We start from the raw sequence: 22596 nt of genomic DNA on the forward strand, positions 1-22596 counted from the left end.
TTTTGAATTTTCTCTTATCAACAGCCAAACCTAATTCTAGTTGATGAGAATACCTGAATTACGTAGTCATTGTGAGGATAAAATAGAGTGATGTATTTATATACCCGGCATATATCAGGCTCTCAGTTAAGGTTCACGTCTTTGCTGTTTTAATTGTATCCAGTTTTTATTCCCAGAACATGCTAACCTCCTACTGACCCTCTCTCCTTTTCCCTCTCGGCATGAAACCACAAAGGACCTCCTCTTCCAACTTCTGGTGGAGAATTTCTTCCTGGTAATCTTAGCACTTTATCTTCTGACATAAATTTCTCCTTCTTTCATCATTTTCTGCTTCCTTCCTTGAAGTCCAGTTTCCACTAATTTACTGGGATTTCTGGACCCATGTGCCTCTCTTAAGGATACAGAACCAACACTGATTTTCCAACAAGTAACCCAGAAATTTACTTTATATTTCTTGTTGAGACATAAGCATTCATCGCTCCAAATAGCTGTCACATACTCAGACATACTTGTGCCTGAAGTTCTAACGTACAGCTTGGATTACCTTACAGATCAGATCTGGCAAATTCCCGGGTCCAAAGAAAATCAGAAAACTTTGTTTTCAATGTGGAAGTCAGAAAAATAGCTCATTGCCCCATCGGAAGTACTGAGGTTCCATCTACTACGTTCTCTTGGTGGACTCAGAATCGAAATAACCAGGGCAGGACCTGCTTCTTAAATGGTTGGAGTGAAATTAATTTAACCAGTCAACAAAGTGACTGGACCAAATTTGATCAGCTGTTAAATTAAAAGGCAAAGCCATTGTTTGAAATCAAAACTGTCCTCAATTTTGCTTGCATACGTATATGCAATTACAAAAGAGGCTAAATTATATTTATGATAGCATTTGTTTTAATCTTGGAAACAACTTCAATGTAACAGATTCATAAACCAGGTTATCCCCATAGATGCAACCTTCAGTTATAAATGTATAGAAAGTAGCTAATAACAGGGAAACTATTTTTAATGTTAGGGAAATGAAATAGACAGAAGACATAAACAGCATGGCCATTCTGTCCATCTTAGTCACTGTTAACCTGCTTTTTCCGCTACCCCCACACATCCATGGGGCATCTTGACACTTGCATCCCGACACCTGCATCCCCGTGTTTTCCTCCGTCCCCGTTCTACGCACCTTCCTGGATAACATGGCCATCCTGGTAGAGCATACATTCAGTAACCTGGCCTATGGTTCTTTGGTTTCTGGAATTCCAGTGATCTTCCACCCTTACATTTGAGGCTATGATCTGGTTTTGAGTTAGGTTTTGTATATGGTGTGAGATAAGGGTTGATCTTGATTCCTCAATACCTGCAGTTCTCTTTTCTCTGGGTCTTCATTGCTGGCTTCCCTCCAGTTTTCATCCAATCTCACTTCACATTCATTTTGTTTCTACAGAAAGTGTTGTTTTCTTTTCTTCAGGGCTCCATTGTAATTATTGACTCAATTTTGACTCCCTTCCTCGATTGTAAGTCTGGGAACAGACACTTCCTTATTTGGCCTTATGTTTACCAAAACCTCTGACAAAGCCTGGAAATCTGTGGGCATCAATCCATGTTTATGTAAAAAAACAAAGACGGCATCAGGAAAAAAGCCTGAAAGTAAAATACACAATCTGTGTGTGTGTCTGTGTGTGTGTGTGTGTGTTCATACACACCGATATATAGATAGAGATTTTGCCTTTTTTCCTAATTCCTTGTATTTTTTATAATAAAGATACATGGCAATAGTAGGAAAACATCTGTACTTAAAGAGAAGAGGGAAAAGAGCTACAATTTTGACAGGCAAGAATAAGTTACTGTGCTGACAACCTCACTGGACTGTGAGATCAAATGAAACCATGTAATTGCAAGTAACTTTTTTCAAGGCACTGTACAAATACAAAGTAAAGTTCTAAACAAACCTCAGATGTTAATGCCCTTGTCATCATCCAGTAAACTCCGGATTCCTTTAGGGAAGCCCCCTGTCACGTGATCCCCAGCACGTAGCCCAATACCTGGCATAAAGCACATCAAAAGTCTTAGCGTTTTCCACTAACATGTGTTGAGTAGCTACCATGTGCAGACCGTGCATTGTGCTAGAGTTTAGAGAAACATCTACCATCATGACCTACTGTGCAGTTGAGACAGGGAATAGGTTTATCCTGAGCAAAATGACATCTGCTGGTGTTCCTGACATGTCATCTTTTCAAAAATTCAATTAAGATGACCATGTACTATATTTCAAACAATTTTTGCCTCCGGGCTGATCATTTGAGCTTCATGGGGTGGGGGGGGCATGTTAGAAAATCCCACGGGCCCCCTTCATGTTTCCCAGCCCACCACAATCAGTCCCATGACCAAGTGAAGTCCTAGCAAAAGGGGGAACACGCACAGTGCCCCGGGCCAAATCAGTCCCCCACCGGCACATGGTAAGGGCAACCCAGGAGGAGGTGTCACATGAGTCCCAGAGATGGGACAGGTGCACCTGCCTCACAGTCTCAACACCCCCCCCAGAGGAAGCTGCTCACTAGACACACTGCAGTGGGAACGTGGAATGATTGGAAGAGGGGTAGACAGACACATAACTCTCACACAAGGGGGTTGGAGGGGTAGAAATGCTGAACACAGGCTGAGAGAGTTCAGGGTAGGGCAGGATTACAAGAGAACATCATGTTATCTTAGTTAGGGAGGCTTCTGCTCCTGCCTGCCTGCTGGGCAACACAGGCTGGGACAGCTCTGCAAAGAGATTAGGGCATCTGTGTGCCCACCTCCCTGTAAACCCTGATGGGAAGATGGCAGCCCTAGGAGTTCATCACTCAATCCTGGGCATTATGTGGGACAAGGCCCGAGTGCGGTGGGTTTTCCATTTCTTCTGGAATATGTGAGATGAGCAAGCACCACAGGGCAGGAAGGGAAGCTGGGGACCACCCAGGCCAACCTCCCACGCGGGGCTTCGCTATTTGTTGGATTTTTCTGTGCCTGAGCTTATGTCCACATTCAAGGACGAGTGACTTTGGACTCCCCCTTCCAGGAGACCCTTGAATTTCTGAAGCTCCCCACATTTAAAGGAAAAGGAGAAGAAATGAACATTCAATTCGATGTAACTCAAACAATCTGTTTTATCAAAGCAGATTGATCATAAATCAGAAGCAGAGGTGCCGTCCAAATCACAGACACGAGACAGGAACTTGGCAACCGCCCCATCTTGGCAAGCTGCCCTTCCAGGTCCACACGGGGTCAAGATGGTAATTCATTGCCTGAAATTACTTAATTCTGCTGTCTGTAACAAAAGCGTTATTTATCTTCAAGTACAGAAGCCTGTCATTTCAGGTAAAATTGATATTTGGATATCCAAGTTTACACTCAGGTGAACGGTTACTCTACCGTTGGACTGACTCCTTTGCAGGGAACGTGTCTTAAACATTCTAAAATAGGATTCCGTGGACAACAAAATAAAAAATCCTTTCCTGCCACCTTTTCTGGAACACAGGAACTCCACAAAGCTGCATCTATCGCTACCAGAAAACCCTCCTTCCCACTGTGGTCAGCAGATAAATGTCTGTGCTAAGGCAAGTTCCAAGAGTCTGAGCAGTAAAAATCTTTACAGTGCCAAGCCAGATTGCTGGGGGGGTCAACTGTAATGTTCTTTCAAATTAGAATAATTAATAACAATTTTTTTTTCTAGTCATTGACCCAGGCATAAATGCAGGCTTGAAAAATGGCCCAAACAGATTTACACGATGCCCTAAAAGAAAGTTTTCCTCTATGGCACCAACACAAGCCTTACTCCAGATTTCTGGCAGAGCTCATCTCGGTTGCCTTGCTCCAGCGAAGTGGGCCTACGCACTCTGTAAAATAAACTCAGAGAATGTTCTGCAATCTGCTGGGGGAGGTGCTTGCTAAGTGAGCATCTTTCCCCTCCGTAAGCTGAAGTGTGATCATTTCTCTGTTCACCTCATTTGCATGATCTAGTGAGAAATGCACAACCTTGGACGCTATTTGCAGCTATGCACATCTTAGGCCTTGACACTAAGAAGCCAGGGCTGGTATGGATGACTTCAAGGAACACGTGTTAAATGACACAGGACAGCATCCTCATTCTCTGAAGATAGGAAATGATTGATCTCTTTATAAAAGCCCATGCATTTCTTTAAGAAACATGTAACAAACACTGAGAAAACAGTGTAAGAATCTTACTCTTTGGTAAACTAGAGGTAGATTGGAAGGCTGGACACAACACACTATTAGAGAAATGGATGGGCCTCCTGGAGAGAGGTCGATTCTGTCTTAGGCCAGAAGGTGGTTAGACTCTCCGTTGTATTTCATGAAAAATGTTGGGGAGAGAATCTAGCCAGGTGACTGTCTAAACATCATGCCTTCCTTATTCAAACAGGAAAGCTTTCAAATGAAGATATCTCTAGCAGAGACACAAAATCAGCTGGTGCTGGGGTTTTTCCCTAAAACTGAAAGGATGTTTGGAAGAACCCGGGTGACGGGTGATACTGAAAACTCTTTGTGCCTCCAAAAAAGAAAAAGAGATCTTCTTTTATACACATGTGTGGCATCAGACAGACCTTCTTACTCTCTGCAGAGAGTTCATCTTTTTACTGTAAGTTCTGGGCTGCAGGTAAGCTGATGATATGTACTTTGCCCTTCTCTCTTTTGAGGAAGAAAATGACAGCTGGACGCGGCACAAGGCGTTGCCATCTGTATGCATGCGACTAAGCCAATTTAATTGTTAGGATAATAGGACTTTCCAGCATTCCTTTCCAAGCGGGGGGGGGGGGGGGGGGGGGGGAAGGGAAGGAGGGGACCAACTTAGACTTGCTCAGATTCTGGAAGTGATTTTTCTGTCTTACGTAAATTATTACGATAGTGGAAACTATTGACATCACGATATTTACTCCATAAGATCCTGTTTTGTAATTGCATTTGAATATGTAATACGGCACAAGAAATACCTCAGGGTAAGGTGGGGCGCTCTGTCCATGTTGGAGCTGAGGAGACACATACTCTGAAGCAGCCTGGGCTTCTGGGTGGGGGGGCGGGGGTTGTGAACATCAGAATACAGCAGGGAATCAGGAGGCGTCAGAAACCCAACATGCTGTCAATGGGAGAAGCAGGTCTGAGCTCCCTATGGAAAGGCACGAGCAGAATCAATCAGATTGGGCTTTAATTAGGACACGAGTCAATCAGGGGACTAAATTCCAAGGCTAATTCTAGTACTGTCCAAACCAAACCAAAAACCAAAAAAAAAAAGCTCAATTAGACATTGTCTTCTGGTCCGCCTCTAAAACGGAAGCATCTGCCTAATGAGAAAAAGACATCATTCATCCAAGACAAATTAGGAGACTCGTCCAGGGAGGGTGCATGCACAAACGACGTGAGAGGGGCTAAGAAATTTCTATAACTCTCAAGAACATGTTTATAGCATTACCCAGCCTTTGATGAAATTCTCATTGCAGCCCGCTCGCAGGGCTGTGTGAAGGGAGTTATCCTTATCTTTAAACGAACAAATGCCAAGAATATCCCACCCCAATAGCCTTTCTCCGCAGAGCAAGAAAATGTGTCATTTGGGGGACTGACTGTGTATTGAGCTTTCGCTTTCTGTGTCGATTATATTTTTCAAATTCGTTTTTATTGAATTGGACCAGCTTAAAATGTAATTGGCTTCCTCGAAGACAAAAATAGGTCTCATAACAGTTGTACTGAATTTTTAAAATGCAAAATAGAAAAATAAAATGACGCATGCGCACTTATCCAAGGCTGCCAGCCCCAGCCCCCACTCTCTCCCACCCGTGTGCGGTTTGATCCAGACTGTACGTCTTTCCTCTTAAGGCGCCCAGGAAATTATTACACACGCGACCATATCAAGCAATTTGACTTGGAGGGAGTAAGTTTACCTCCATTGCAGCTCTGCATTTTAATATAAGGAAAGCCAGTGCATATGGCCATTCATTTAGCAAGAGTTCCTCACCTAAAAATATCTGTTAAGGATCCACCTGCAGGTACAGTTGTATTGAGAACTCAGCAAAGCTCACCTGTGTCTGAGGGAGTGGAAATGTCTTCCTGCAAATAATATACCATGAAAAATCATATTTGTCCTCAAAATGCAATTTTTCATGGCCAGACTAAATTTTTAATGAAACATTTTACTTTGCTCTACCAAAATACAACTCCCAGAATAGTCTCAAGGCCAAAATGACATATAATTACTTGAACTTATCCTTTTTTTTTTTTCAGTACAACCTGCATTTTTACATGAAGATCATAGGGCTTTGTATTAATAAAAGGACCGGGTGTACAGTGATGCCTCTACTTACCTAGGATGGACGGGTTGGTTAAAACTCTTGTGCTTCTTCATGGCCAAAGATTTTTTTCCTCCTTTGAGAGGAAATCAGGGCAGTGAGTGTGAAACCCAGCCCCAGCCTAGGGAAGGGCCCCACAGGTGAAAGGTCCTGGGAATGACTCCTTCTGCAACACAAAGGAAAATGTGAAAAGAGCTCCACCCTGGAAACTTTCTTTTTACCCTTTCCCAATCTCCTTTATAAAATGCAGCCCATGTCCTCAAGGTACTTAGAAGGGAAAATATCTTCCCTCCAATATTTCTGGCGATGACCAATATAGGAAGTCACTGGCCCTTATAATAACTCATGGCGGAGAATTCAGTGTTAGACGAGATCCCCCAAAGAGGAAGTGGAAAGATTGTGCCTCCTTCCGTGCTCCTCATCTCCAAGCCTCTTTCTTCCTCTAAGGACCTCTCTTTTCTTTCTTTCTTTTTCTTCTTTCTTTCTTTCTTTCTTTTTTTTTTTTTTTTGCTTGTTTTTTAGGGCCGCACTCACGGCATTTGGATGTTCCCAGGCTAGGGGTCTAATCAGAGCTGTAGCCACTAGCTACACCACAGCTCATGGCAACTCCAGATCCTTAACCCACTGAGCGAGGCCAGGGATCGAACCTGTGTCCTCATGGATGCTAGTCAGATTCATTTCCACTGAGCCACGTCAGGAACTCTGACGTTCCTTTTCTTATAGTATCTTCCATCATGGTCTATCCTAAGAGACTGGATGTAATTCCTAGACAGTATTTTTCCTGGAAATTTTATGTTTATGTTTATTTCTGGTTCCTGGTATCTGAGTAAGAGCAATTAAATCAACCCATCTTAAACTATACTAAGTTGTGTTTAGCCCTCTGCTAGTCTGCAATTTATTACCTGGGCCATCTTTGCCATACAAGTGGCATAAATGTGACCTACTTTGCTATAACACTGCAGTTTAGTCCCCTTTGATAAAGGATGGAGCCTGTAATGAACCCCAGCATGGAATGAAATGTGTGTTCTGATGGTAAGATAAATATCATTTTACCTTTTTAAGCCAAAGAGATTCTTTCCCCAAACACTTAATTTGATTCCACTCTGAAAAAGCATCCATTTCTATCTCTTCACTAAACAATGTGATTTTTATTTAAACACTGATATGGGCACATTTATTTCTTAACCTACATTTTTTTTCCTCTTTTTTTTTTTTTTTTTTAATTGCTTTTAAGGGCTGCACCTGCAGCATATGGAAATTCCCAGGCTAGGGGTCAAATTGGAGCTACAGCTGCTGGTCACAGCCACAGCCACAGCAATGTGGGATCCAAGCTGCCTCTGCAACCTACACCACAGTTCTCGGCAACTCGGGATCCTCAACCCACTGAGTGAGGCCAGGGATTGAACCCGCATCCTCATGGATCCCAGGGAAGGGAACTCCCTTAACTTACATCTTTACATCCCTGTGTCCTAGCAAGTGATCCTGCCCACTTACGATGGTAGTGTGGCTTCTTACCCAAACAACTCAGTGTCAGCAGAACTCATGGGTACCAGGAAAATCCCATGGCTTAAAATTTCATTCACAGTCGAATGCAAGTACTTGAACTGAAAGGAACCAATCAAAGTGGATTTGGCATTAAAAGCCCCATGAAGGAGAAAAACCTATCTACCGACACTTACTTGGTGTTAGGAATAATACTCCTTGAAATCAATCAACCAACGACAAAGAAACTTCTTGGCAATGCCTGCACTGAATGGAAACACCACTGGCTCTGCTCTAATTGTGTGATTATCTCTAATTTCTCTGGGTAAAATTATTTAAATATGTGGGGAGGGGGTGTACACATCGATAGGTTTCACAAAGCACCTGCAGAAAAAAAAGAGTGACTTGAGAGGCAGCATGAACTCAAACAGAATTAGAAACAAACAACAACAACAAAGGAAATTACTGGACTAGAAAATGTGCACAGATTTGTGTCCTTTACTTTTGCAACAAAGTGCCATTCAACCCACGTGATGCCTCTTTTTCTCCAGCTCTCCTGCTTAACAGAGTACAGCTTCAATACGAAATACAGCAGAATAAGACACAGCTCATCCTGGCTCTGGGTCCCTGCCATAAGCACAGAACTTCAGGTCAATGTCTGGCCAAGAGGGAGGGGTCTTGTCAGGCTGAGCCATCAGGCCACAGCAGGTGGCCCTGCTGCTTCCCTGGCCACTCTACAGTCCCTCTGAAATAGAGTTATCCTGGAGAGTGACAGGTTACCTGCCCCAGAGGCTACAGCCCAATGCTGCCTCCAACAGACAGCGGGAACCCACAGAGTTAAGGAGCCCACAGAGTTAAGGAAAGCCACAGCACATCATCTGTGACCCAGAGAAGCGTCTCGAGGGAAAAAGAGCAGCCAACTTTCAAGTGGGTCAGTATTTGGCCTTTGTTTTCAAAGTCACTCTCAGGCTACCGTAGTTCTACTCCTGGGATGAGATTTAGTGGAATACCAACGATGCTTCTTTCTTACAAGCTGGCTTCTAATAGCAGGCAGTTTCAGACCATCTCAGCTCATCTGCTGAATAAATACTTCCAAGATAAGGAACTTTTGCCTTTCTATTCCAGACCATGAGTCGTGTTCCTTTTAGAATGTAATCTCATGTAAACACGACATGGTGTCTTCTTGGCTCCATTTGCCCTGACATAATAGAAAAATGTTAATGAGAGTAGGTTGTCCAAAGCTCCCATCATTGCTCAGAGGAAACCAATTTAACTAGCATCCATGAGGATGCAGGTTTGATTCCTGGCCGTGCTCAGTGGGTTAAGGATCCAGCATTGCCATGAGCTGTGGTGTAGGTCGCAGACGTGGCTCGAATCTGGCATTGCTATGGTTGTGGCATAGGCCAGTGGCTACAGCTCCTATTGGACCCCTAGCCTGGGAACCTCCATATGCCATGGGTGTGGCCCTAAAAAGACAAAACAAACAAATGAACAAACCTAAAAAAAAAAAAAAAATGCTTGACAAAATGTTCCTCTGTATTATGATTTTGATCCTAATTTTACCAGGTAAAGTTGATTTACTGCATCAAGGACAAAGCAGAGAACTACCTTCCTCCCTAACAATGGTACCTAGAGACGATTATTCTGTGGTCATCAAAGTTTGTATATTTTGGCGGATGGATCACAGAAAAACACCTTATCCATGCCATTTCACTGATATCTCACAGGGTTTTCTATATCCAGTGGAGACTGGTGTTGTTTTATAACATGCACTGAAGAGCAAAATAATACCACATTTTTCCTTTCTGATTTTAACAAACTGACTTTAAAAAAGAATCTTGGGAATTTATCATATACTAGGTTTTTGAGAACTAAATTGTTAGATTTGTTTCAAAAATTCAAAAAATTCAAAAAATTCAAAATTCAAAAAAATTCAAAAAAATTTGTTTCAAAAATATTAAGGACCTACCACCTGCAAGACACCAAAAAGGAAAAAGAAGAAAAACTATGCTCTTTGTTTCAAAAGTTCCCTTACTGCAAATGGCTAAGCCTTCCCTTCTCCATTCTCTGGTTAGCTAATGCTGGGTCCTTTTAGGAAAGGAAATATGGAGAAAGAAATCATAGAAAATGGGCACTGCCAGGCAGGCTATTTGGTCATCTACCTGTTAAACTGCATTGCACCTGAACTTTGAAAAAAAAGAAAGAAAGAAAAAAAAAACCCCAAAAAACCTTTGAATGAAATAAGCCATTTCCAGTATGTCAGACAAACATAATGCATTTTGTTCACACCTTTTCTTATAACAGGTTTCTTTCAAAGGTAAGGTATATTTTTACACTAGCAATTCTTTTTAAGATCAGTAAATGCTGAGTTTAAAAAAAAAATCTGCAAAGCGCCTCATTCACATATGGACATTTTAGGAGGGACGGGGTCGGTTAGACTCAGAAGACATTCAGCACTTTCTAAATGCATACCAGTTCATCAGTTTCCTCAGGAGGAATGGTGAAAGCTGGCTTGCATTTTTCCCTTGCTGGAAACATCGGTGTACTCATTTTCTGAACATAAAATAATAATGATTTATAATAGCATCCCTTCCTAGTGTTAGACTCTATTGGCTAGAATCATATTACTAATGGAATTTAAGCTATTTTCACTTATTATTCATAGTGATACTCAGGTTCAGCTCTAGGCAAAATTGTTACACGGGCAAAACTCATCATTGGTGCCTTCCCCTTTGGTAGAAATTTCCCCCGATGGGGAAGTCTAGACCCATACTTGCGAAGGTGTTTATAGCAAATGCAGCAAAACCTTCAGCACCACCTCTTCCAGGGATATTTGCACACAGATCAGGAATTTTTAACATTCTAGGGGAAAAAAAGCAGCCCTCTAACCTTGTGATTGCCAGGTCCTCCTGGCCAGCCGGAGAAGGAGTATTTGGTCCAGAAGAGCCCCGAGGAGCCCCCTTCAAGGTCCACCATGCCAATCTGTCAAGGGGGAGGCTTACTCTTATAAAAATAATAAAGCACTCAATTTTTAGCATAAATCTAGCTATTATGTATAAGTGTATATTAGACAAAGTTTTTCACTTGGACATTATAAAGTAGCACTTTGCAAAATGTTGCACATCCTGCTAATAGATGTAGCGTTCCTATTCTCTGTGCTTTTTCAAACTACAGAAGGCAGGACACCTAGCACCGTTTGTTCTTTGTTTATCGAGAGGAAATTTCCCTGCACTGAAGAAGGGGAGAAATTGCGCAGACTACAGGCAAGTCTCCTATCTCCAGACATCTTATGCATGAAAATGAACAACAGAACTTCCATGGACCGGACAGCCAAGTCAAATCTCCATTTTTATTTTTATTTTTATTTTTTGTCTTTTGTCTTTTTAGGGCTGCACCCGTGGCATATGGAGGTTCCCAGGCTAGGGGCTGAATGGAGCTGTAGCTGCCAGCCTACACCACAGCCACAGCAACTCTGGATAGGAGGCGCATCCGCGACCTACACCACAGCTCACAGCAACACCAGATCCTTAACCCATTGATGGAGCCAGGGATCGAACCCACATCCTCATGGATACTAGTCGGGTTCAATAACCACTAAGCCACAACAGGAACTCCTCTATTTTTATTTTTATATTTCTTTTATGGCTGCACTGAGTCATATGGAAATCCCTGGGTCAGGGACCGAATCTGAGCTTCAGCTGTGACCTACACAGCAGCTGAGGCCATGCCAGATCCTTTAACCCACAGCAGGGATCAAATCCATGACTCTGCAGCCACTAAGCAACTGCAGTAGGATTTTTTTTGGGGGGGGGGGGCACACATGCAGCATATGGAAGTTCCCAGGCCAGAGGTCAAATCAGGCAAACTATACCACAGTTTGCAGCAACACTGGATCCCCAACCCTGTGAGTGAGGCCTGGGATTCAACTGGCATCCTCATGGATACTAGTCAGGCTCTTAATTCACTGAACCACAGTAGGAGCTCCCTGCAGTCAGATTCTTAACCTGCTGTGCCACAGTGGGAACTCCCATTCTCCATTTTTAAAGTCATTCCAGGGGAAAGAAGAGAGTAGAACAAAAGAAATTTCAGACTGAGAATCAAAGTTCCAAATTCAAATCCTGGACCTCCTGCTGTGAGATCTTGAACAAATCACATCTCCCTGGTCGAGGATCTAAAATCCTCATCCAGACGGAGAACTAGATTCCAAAAATCCCTGCCAGCACTAAAAGCATCTTGAGTCGAAAACACAATAATAGACAAATATGACTAACAGTCCAACTGAAATGCCATCTTGGAGTGATAAAGTCTGGCTTTAAATATTTGAACCATTTGGAATAATGAATGGAAGTCTTATTTCCTCTCCTCCATAGTCATACTTGCACCTCTCATAGACTTCCAATTATGATTCATTAAGAAGGAAAAAAACCTTTCTTCCTGATTTAGTGAAGAGCTCATTTTAAATATAATTCGGGTCAAAGTTTCCTTTTCTGTGTCGGGCGAAATTACGTAACTAACTCCAGAAATAGGATTACGGAATGGGTAAGATAATAGCATTTCCAATAATTAATGAGTCTGGTTGTCTTGGTGCATGCAGTGACCATTTCATGCAGATCTGTATTTATTTTATAGTCAAATCTAGGCCAAAATGAGACAGATCGCTGAGCTCGTGGTTAGGTTTGTAGATCAGAGTTGGGGGAAAACCTTGCCAGTTGCTTTGCTGGTTTCCATGAATTGCTTAATAACGCTTAAGTGGCTTTTGAGAAATTGAATTTTCCCCACTTTTCCTCAGGCAGGAACCAGAAACAGGAAAAGCTCTAAATACAGTTAACAGAACCCTTTCCTTCAGACTATTTCCTGATGCTGAATACAGATCATAACCCAGATTGGTTCCTTTATTTTCACTTAACATCATCTGTAGAGGAACACTTTTTAATAATAGACTGCTCTTTGAGTCTCTGATTTAAGTAGTGACTATTGATTGACTAGTTAGAACTTCCGTGCTTTATGAATTGTTCTCTAGAGGTGATGAAATGAGGAAATCAATGCTCTTATTTGCGTTTAGAGTCAGTCTACAGAGTGAATTGGATTGTCAAACACCAGAGACAAAGGATATTTTAGAATGGCATTACTTAAGGAATACAGTTTTAAAAGGGCTAATCAGATCAAGACAAATATTGCGCCAAGTATTGCTAAATGTTCTGAAATGAGTGATTCATGCGGAAAATGTCCACCCTCAACCACTTTCTATTGAACAGAAATTGTCACACTCATCTTTGTTCCTTTGGTGCTTACCTTGTGCAAAGGAAGGCCATTCACCGACTGACAGCGTGGTTCAGAGACCCCCAGAACCGGGCTGGTCCTGGCTTGTCGGCCTTGAGCATGTGGCTTAGTGCATTTAGGTCTTAGTTCCTTTTCTGTCGAATGGAATCGTAATAGTCCTTCCTCCAAGAACTGTAAGGAGGATTAAATAAGGTCACATGTCATGTGATGTCTGGCCGCACACGGCAACGAGGTAGATTTCACCATGATTATGGGTATCATGCCTACATGGTAAGTAGGTACTCAATAACTCCTGATGGAGTGAACTTTGAGACAAGTTTGCAGAGGTTAACGCTCCCTGGTCTGCCCCCGACGTCTCTCCCAAGGTCCATGCTCATGCCCACTTATTTCAGCTATGTATTTAGAACCTGGTGGCCCAAATCAAGACTCTGATTGGGTCCCCCTAGAAGATGTGTTACTTTGGGAGCCAATCATAGTTAAGAGGAAGCAAAGGTCCGAATGGCTCAGGCGTGGGTTACAGGATCCCTCTCTGGAGCAGGGGGTGGAAGGCCTCCCAGATCACAATGACCGAGTATGGGGAAAGGCTGGATTCCCCAAGAATCTAGAGATGCCACAGGGAGAATGGGCAATGGGTGCTGAGAAGGAAAACAATCAATATCCACCAGATTATTTGTCCAGACCAAGAAAAAGAAATTGTAACTGTGTATGGCATTAGCTATTAACCAGAATCTGGTGGTGATCATTTTGCAGTATATACAAATTACCTTGTATACCTGAAACTAGTATCTGTGTAATTGACATATATGTCAGTTTTAAAAAACAGTTCGATTTTACCTCTTTAACGTATAATTCATTTCATGTCCATTAACAACAGTTTCTCTCTCCTTCTCTTCCAATTAAATATTGTACCTACCTTTCTGGTGGCATTGGATCACTTTGTCCTTGTGGCGTGTCATTTAAATAATCACCTGAAAAAGCTTGAATGATTAAAGTGCAGGTGAGATTTAAAATACTCTCACCTAAGGGTATATATTAAACTAGAGGTTGTTTCCTTTATTTTTCTCACTGTATCCTCCAAAGGAAAGTGCAGTAATTTAAATGTAATTATTAGCAAGTAAAGGAAGGTGGCTGCAGGTTTATAAATAAGAGCAACTGCAAATATGCACTTAAAAATTCTCCAGGTCATCCTCTGATACGAGTGGAACTGAAAAGCATCAGCATGCTGAAGAGAAATTACCTGTGTAATACTTCTAGTAGACATATCCAAAAGAGCTAGGAAATCCTTGCTCCCCACCCGGTGCTGACATAGCCAATGAATCTTTATTTTTCCCTTGAAAATTCACATCATGTGATGGAAGATAGCAGGAAGAAAAGAAGGTATATCTGTGTACGACTGGGTCACTATGCTGTACAGCAGAAATTGAGACAACGCTGTAAGTCAACTCTACTCTAGTAAAAATAAAATTAAACAAAGAAAATCCACATCATTACTGCCCTCATTAGCTGGATCTTTTAAAGGTCTGGAAAATATGAAATCACAAAGGTATATTTTTGAGTCCTTCTTCTAGCCTGGCAATAATTTGAGCAGAGTAACACTGCTTGAAAAGTGGATTTGAATGAATGGGTGCATTTGACCGCTAACACACTCTAACACATTTCCTGAGTTGCATGACAAACCATTGCAAACATCTTGAAAGACTTTTCTCCACACCGGAAAACTATACATTGTATTTCACAGTTGCTCTGCTGGTCTGGGAGCGCCCATTAAACAACCCAAGTGATAAACAGACGAATCAAATTCTGGGAACGCTGCTGTTTCAGTATCATCACAGCAACTCCTGTTAAATAGGTTACTTCTAGATCCAGATCCTAGGAATGATATTATTTATTTATTTATTTACTTATTTATTTTTGATTGCTCCTGTGGCATGTAGAAGGTCCTGGGCCAGGGATCAAAACTGTGCCACAGCAATGACAATGCTGGATCTTTAATTGCTAGGCCACCAGGGAACTCCCACTTATTTTTTATTCTTTATATTACTGGAAGTACAAGATACCATTCTATCAATACTCTCTCTTACCTATTTCCATGTCATAAATATTACCAGTTTAAATGACTCCATAAGTTCCAGGGAGAAAAAGAGAATGAGAATTTTGCAGACAGTTTTGTGTTGTTATTCTCTGAAAATTATTTACGAGGCTAGTAAAATATATGCCCAATGTTTTGATTTCAATCAGAAACAGAAGGTTCCTCTCGTCGCTGCCTGTCAGTACTCCTTGGTGTAGTCAGCTTTGCAGAATTTCATTCCATTTAAAATAATCTTATCTTACAAGTAAAAGTGACAGCTCTGAGTGAAAGAAAGACATTTTCTTGAGTAGAAGCAGTAATTATTTCCATTTTTCATTAAAGTAACCCATTCAGTAGTAAAGATTAGAGAAAATTTAAATTATGAAATAAAATTGCCATTAAAGCAGAAATGAGCTAATGGAAGAAAATATATAAACAAGATGAATATGAATACTTTTGAAAATTAAAAAAGCAAGTCAGGATAAACATTAATAGCAAATACTCTGCATTTCCAAAATAGCTTCTATCTAAAAAAAAAAAACCCTAAGAATTGAAGGCAAATGAACCAATAATTATAATGCAAAGGAAGAAAGGCAAAAGAAGATAGGAGTCTCTTTACTTTAGCCAAAAGAAACAGAAGCCAAAAGAAAGAAAAAAATTCAAGAATTTCTTTTTCTGTCTCACTCTTTTTAACATTCTTCTGAGAAATGAGTTTCTTTGAGGATATTTTTCTCTCAGTGGGTTTTCTATACTCCACGAGCTTCCGTGGATGGTCGAGTGAGATAGGCCGGGTGTGTTGGGGCCAAGATGGTAATATGTGTGTATTTTGGAAGGAATACACTCCTTTGTTGCCCTGCTTCATTTTCCCATTCTTCCTCCTTCTATGGTGTTTCGGAGTAGAGGGCAAAGATACAGTGGGAAGGCAGGACCTAAAATTCCTCCAATCCAGCTCTGAGGCCTCTGGAAGCCTCATGCCAGTAACTTAAACCCATGCTAAGCTCATCAGAAAACGGACAGGAGAACCAGAAACTACAGCCTTTGCTGGTTGTGCTGAGCGGTAGCTCTAACAACTCAGTCTTTGTGTGGTATTTTCTCTGCTCTGCCAAGATGTACCTTTATTACTAGAATAAACTGTGGCTGCACTTCCACCCCCCCCAGCCCCTCCACTCCCCAAAAACTAGAAATTCTGGGGGAAAAAAAATCTTCATTCCCACTTAATTAAAAAACAAAAAAATAGAATCTATTTTATTTTTAAAAATCTCAAAATTCCCATCAAGATTATAAAAATGCTATTCCTTCTTCTGGGTATAAGCACCTTCGAGGGAAAGAAAAATATGTTAAAAAAAATTTAAAAATTTCTCAGAATAAAAGTTAATGCTGTTTTGAAGCACTTGAGCCCGGACTGCAAACCAATGGTTGTCACAAGGCATCCCCCCCATCTGGCTTTGCTCCTCCCCTCCTATGACAGAGAGGTCCTTTGTCAAGCACTGTATCCGACATAGAGTCAGATTTCTCACATCCAGGCTTAGGAGAGTCACCTAACTTCTCTAGGCTTAAATCCCTTCATCGGCAAAATGAAAATGAGATAATGCGGCCTGGCACTCAGTCAGTGCTCCTCAACTGCTCTTCATTCATTATGCGTTCTAGCCAGTGATCATTAAGAAAAAAGGAAGGAAAGTGGAGCCTATTCATAATAAAAAGGCAAGTCTGTTTTAGAGACAATTTTTAGTTCACAAGATATGCACATTTTATAATGAGCAGTTGAAATCTCTGAGCTCGAAAGGGAACTGAACCATCACTCTACCACCGCAAGAGCAGGTAGAAGGAGACGGAAGCCTAGGGATAGGTGATAATTTGACCTCATTATGAAGTTCCCCTGGATTCTCAAGAACCTCTACGTCTTCTGCACAGCAAAAGAAACAATCGACAAATGAAAAGGCAACCTGTAGAATGGGTTAAAGCATTTGCCACCCCTGATAAGGGATTGATAGCCAAAGTACATAAGAACACATATAACTCAAGAGCAAGCAAATGCCAACAAAAAAAATGGGCAACAAATATTTTTCTAAAGAAGACATACAAATGGCCAACAGGTACATGCAAAGATGCTCAACACTGCTAATCATCAGAGCAATGCAAATGAAGACCACAGTGAGATATCTCCTCACAGCTGTTAGAATGTCTGTTGTCAAAATGATGAGAGATAACAAGTGTTGATGAGGATGTGGAGAAAAGGGAATACTTGTGCACTGTTGGGAGAAACTTAAATTGGGGCAGCCACTATGTAAAACAATGTAAATTAAAAATAGAATTGCCATATCATCCAGCAATTCCACTTCCAGGTACATATCGGAAGAAAATGAAAAAAGGATGTCAAAAAGATATCTGCACTCCCATGTTCATTGCAGCATTATTCATAAGAGCCAACACATACAACACCCCAAGTGTTTGTCAATGGATGAATGGATTTACCCATTTATACATTTATGCCGTGGAATATTATTCGGTCATGAAAAAGGAGGAAATCCCGTCATCTGAGACAACATAGATGGACCTTGAGGGCATTATGCTAACTGAATGAAGTCAGAGAAAAACAAATGCTGTATGATATTATGCATATGTACTATCTAAAATTCATAGAAACAGAGAACAGATTGGTGGTCGCCAGAGGTAATGGTAATTATCTAAAGTGAAGCAGGTGTTAGCTAAGCTGTGGGACACCATTTTGTCATATAAGTGTATCAGATCAACTTGTTGGACACCTTAAGTTCACACAGGCTTATATGTCAATAAAGGTGGGGGGAAACCTGTGTCAATCCCTCCAACTCCTCCAAAGCCTATGGAAGCCGCATTTAGAAGCAACATTGGTGACATGATCTCTTTTCAACAGGGAAGCTACCGTAAGAAATACTCCACCGAGAAAAGAATAAGGCGTAAGGATTGTGGGCATTCAACTCACCTCTCTCACACATTTACGCCACCTTGGCCATGTCTCTTAACCTTTTTAAGCAAGTGTCTACTTTCACCATCCGTAAAATGATGATTTTTCATGGGATCTACTTCACTGGCTTCAAGGAGTCATGTAAACTCAAATCCTTGGCAGGACGTGGGCTTAACATACAGACTGGCCGTTATCTATGAATATGATTCTCTCGCATTCATCAATGTGATTACATTGTTAATATGTGATTTTTTTAAAAAAATGGTAGCTATACTGAGAAAAGTCATCCATAACAAGGTCAGTTTAAGGATGCTGCTCTGGGGCCCAGCCTCCCCATCCCCGTAGAGGCCACGGGCAGCACTGTGGTCCACACAGCACTCTTCTCAAATAGGAGGGATTCATTGCCTTCTCTGACATCTGAGCAAGGAGTCAGCTCCTGCTTTGGGTGATACAGCCAGGACTCACCCCCACCTGTTCCTGGCCCCCTTTGTCCCCTCTCTCAGGTCCTTTTCCTTTCTTGCCCACACAGCGTCGAGGCTGGTCCCATGGGCTGGTAACAGGTGGAGTTACCAGTACTTCAAAGTGATGGGGGCAGTGCTGCCTCCGGAAGCCGTGTTATCTTTTAGCAGGTGACTGGAGTCCAGGGGCGATAATCATTTCAAACTAGCCAGAAGCGGGAGAACCAGAGAACCATAATAATGTTAGTCAGGTAGCCGTTTCTACCTTATCAGCCCCAGCAGATGCAAACAGGCGCTGACAAATAGGACACCAGAGGGGAGGATAAAAGTGGAATTAGAAAATAGCCACCTCCAGGAGATCCCGGGCTTCCAAATTCGATAGGCAATTGTAATATAGATAGCACGGAAAAACAGATAATAAATACAGCTTTTAATTCCAACATGACCTTCAAAGAGCTTAGAAACACAGACGAAAGGCCCCAAACCTTTGAAAGAGCAGATCCAAACAACGAGCATCTGGCCCCCCACCCCGAGCACAGGACACACCACAGCCGGCTCTTCCCCCGTCACGGGTGCGTGGCACGCTTTTATCACATTTTATGGCACGTTCTGAAGTTCTTCATCACATGGGGAAGATAGCTTCCTTTACCACGTTGTTATCTCATTCCAAAGGTATCTTATCAATATTCACTGGGAGAGCGCCTGGGTATTTCTAAATGACAGCACAGGACAGTGTACGATAAACAGGAACAGTGCTGCCAGCTGATCGGCAGGCACGATAAGGAGAAAGTGGCCAGCCAGAAAAATCATCTGGGCTCGGGGAAGTGTCAGCATCATGGTAATCTGGCAGGAATGATGCCTCAGGGCGCCCCGGGACCCTCCAAAAGATGAAGGGGACTCAGATAGGCGAGGTCGGAGTGGCCCAGGTTTCCCGCAGAAGTAGCTCCTAGCTACAGCCCGGTGGGAGCCACTCACTGTCCTTGAGAGGCAATGCAGGCACTGCCTTCACCTGTCCTTCTCCTTAGGCCGTATTTTATGGGTGATGGGTGTCAGAGCCAGAGCATTTCAATTGAGCTGAACTACGTGCGTGACCCTCTTAAGGATCAGGCGGGCCCTTCCCACCATGACATTGAAACAGAGACTGTGTCTGCCCCTTGGCAGTTTGTAAATCATACAGGAAACCCTGAAAGCCTGGAGTCCCCTCCAGTGCCCTTGATGCTGAGATGTCCCTTCCATAGCCCTGCCCACCCCTTCGTTTCTGTTCTAATGTGGATCATTTGTGTCTCGTGTAGAAAACTGGCTGCAGGATTGGAGGGATTAACATGCAGTTTGCTCTCTCGAGCGTTCAAATATTCAACTGCTTTACTAATTTCCAGAGTACTGTAAAAATATGCTCTTTTCAGTGAAATTATACGAATGGTGTGGTTAAGAAAGATGCGTACGCAAAGGAATGAAGTTCCACCAAATACACTGACACAGCCATTCTCATTTCTGATGGTAAGACCAGAAGCCTTCTCCAATCGATACAGTAAAAAGGCATACACTGGGTCTGTAAGAAGTTATAGGAATTTGATCCTAATAATGAAGATATTAATTGATCCAGAAGTAGATGAAGCAATACTGTTCAGAAAACTTTCTAATCTTCTCCGTCAAGCCCTATACACCAGGTGCAAACCCAGCCCCAAAGATGGAACATTAGAGATGACCTCGGAGGCAGGTCACTGACCCCAGCAGACACCAGGATCCCTTTTGCTGGACAGAGGAGGCACAATTCACAAGCAATTGAGTGGAAATGATTTCCTTTCTGGGGCAGTCGAGCTGGCCTAACAAAATCACAAATGCTGGGATTGGGTTCGCTCGGTTGTTTCAAAAACAATGCTAATGATGTCAGGGTGGCGGGGTCAAACCCCATATGGGCTCAGTGTCTTTGGAAAGGCCGGGGCGGCTTCGGGAGCAAACATCACAGGTCGTGTGAGGGCCCAGTACCGAGACTTCACCACCAGTACTTCTGGAAAAGCAATCCAAGGAATAGCCTCTCCACCCAGTAATGCCCAATAAGCATGGCCTCGAAAGGAGGCTTCGAGGTTATGAGAGAGTCTTAGCCAAGGGTCCAGATTTCGCTGGACATTGTCAAGGAGATCAGAGGAAAGAGAGCTCAGGAATCAGGGCTGGAAGAATGATGGCTCTGGGAAGAGAGGGTGGTGTCCCTGAAATAAACTGGGATAGAACAATCACAAATAATCCCAAAGGGGAGATCAAGAAGAACGATGTAGGAGTTCCTGATGTGACTCAGAGGGTTAAGAACCCAACATAGTTTCTGTGAAGATGCAGGTTTGATCCTGACCTCACTTAGTGGGTTAAGGATCCAGCATTGCCACAAGCTGCGGCATAGGTCACAGATGGATCTCGGATCTGGGGTCACTGTGGCTGTGGTGTAGGCTGGCAGCTGTAGCTCTGACTCGACCCCTAACCTGGGAACTTCCATATGTTGCAGGTGCAGCCCTTAAAAAAAAAAAAAAAAAGACAAAAACAAATCTAAAACGGCTACTGGGACAGAACAAGGAGCTCCAAAGAAAGGAGAGTCTCGGCTGCTCCCAACACGCAGCAGAAATGTTCACTCCAGGAGCCCCTCCCTAACCCCCCAAACCTAACCCAGCCTCCCCTTCATCGCTGAACCACATCGCCACTTTGCAGGTAAAACAGTTTGAAGAGAGGGGGCTCTTTCCTTTAGGGTCTGCATTCTAAGTGCTGGGCAACACATAAGTGGACTTTTGCGAATAAACACTACGTTTTTGGTTTCTGGTTTTTGGGTTTTTTTGTTGCTGTTGTTGTTCTTTTTAGGGCTGCACCTGTGGCGTATGGACATTCCCAGGCTAGGGGTCAAATCAGAGCTGTAGCTGCCAGCCTACGCCACAGCCACAGAGACCCCAGATCCAGGCCACATCTGTGACCTGCACCACAGCTCACAGCTACACTGAATCCTTAACCCACTGAGCAAGGCCAGGGATCGAACCCGCGTTCTCATGGATACTAGTCGGGTTCATCACCACTGAGCCACGATAGAAACTTCTAAACACTAAGTTCTGAAGTAACTTCTCAGATTTTTCAGTTTCATTTTTGCACCATTCCTAATTAAAAATTAACCACCCCTTCTAAATAGGAACTTGGTGAGTCAGCTCCCGGAAAACAAATTATTTTGACAGCAGCAGCATCAAAGAACTGACAGATAAGAATCACCAGCAGTTCAGAATTCAACCCTTTTCTATAAATATGTTTAGGTCCTTCCTTCCTGCCGCCAGGCACTGTGGGTGCCAAACACAAGCTCAACTCCACTTAGCAAATGAGAAGATGGAAAGGGACCCTCTTTTTTTAATGACTGGCTGACTAAGCATTTAAAAAGTTCGGTTGAATCCTGATGGCTAAGCACTGCTCCACTAAACACAGGCGGAAGGCCATTCTTAAAAATTAAGATACAACTAACCGATGGAGTGGTTAACAAACAAGCAGTGACTCTCAAGGCTCGGGATTGAGATGTGACAGCCGAGCGTGAGAAATCTGTTAATTACGTCTTTGAAAAAATCAGTCATTCAAATTTCAGTTTCCCTAACGGGTTACCCTTAGCCTCCGACCTACAGATAAACTCCCAGGTATTTTTTCCAGCTTCGTTGATCAAGGTGTACAACCATTGGAAAGAAGGCAATCGCTTTTCCCAATCCTGGGCCATTTAACGGTACCTCCCTCAGAAACAGGCTGGGGAAACGCCACTTCCTAAACACACAGACCTTTAGGAGATGGTCCCAGAAAGCAACACCGACAGAAAAGTCCAGACACCTATGCCTATGTCTTTTTTTATTATTGAAGTATAGTTGATACACAATTTTGTGTTAATCTCAAGTGCACAAAGTGACTCAGTTATATATTTTTTTCAGATTATTTTCCATTCTAAGTTATTACAAGATATTAAATTTTGTTCCCTGTGCATACAGTCAATCCTTGTTGTTCATCTATTTTATATATAATAGTGTGTATCTGTTAATCCCA

The 22596-nt window shown here is 42.5% G+C and overlaps 1 long non-coding RNA gene across 1 annotated transcript; it reads right to left on the bottom strand.

Moving 5' to 3' along the window:
- LOC110255706 lies at positions 4821-20911 on the bottom strand. Its single transcript, XR_002336407.1, has 4 exons — positions 13101-20911; positions 10698-10790; positions 6342-6492; positions 4821-5152 (listed from the first exon to the last, which is right to left on the bottom strand). It is a non-coding gene; the product is annotated as an uncharacterized LOC110255706 (long non-coding RNA).

Source organism: Sus scrofa, chromosome 10, assembly GCF_000003025.6.
Source record: "Sus scrofa isolate TJ Tabasco breed Duroc chromosome 10, Sscrofa11.1, whole genome shotgun sequence".
In the NCBI taxonomy this organism is placed as follows: Eukaryota; Metazoa; Chordata; class Mammalia; order Artiodactyla; family Suidae; genus Sus; species Sus scrofa.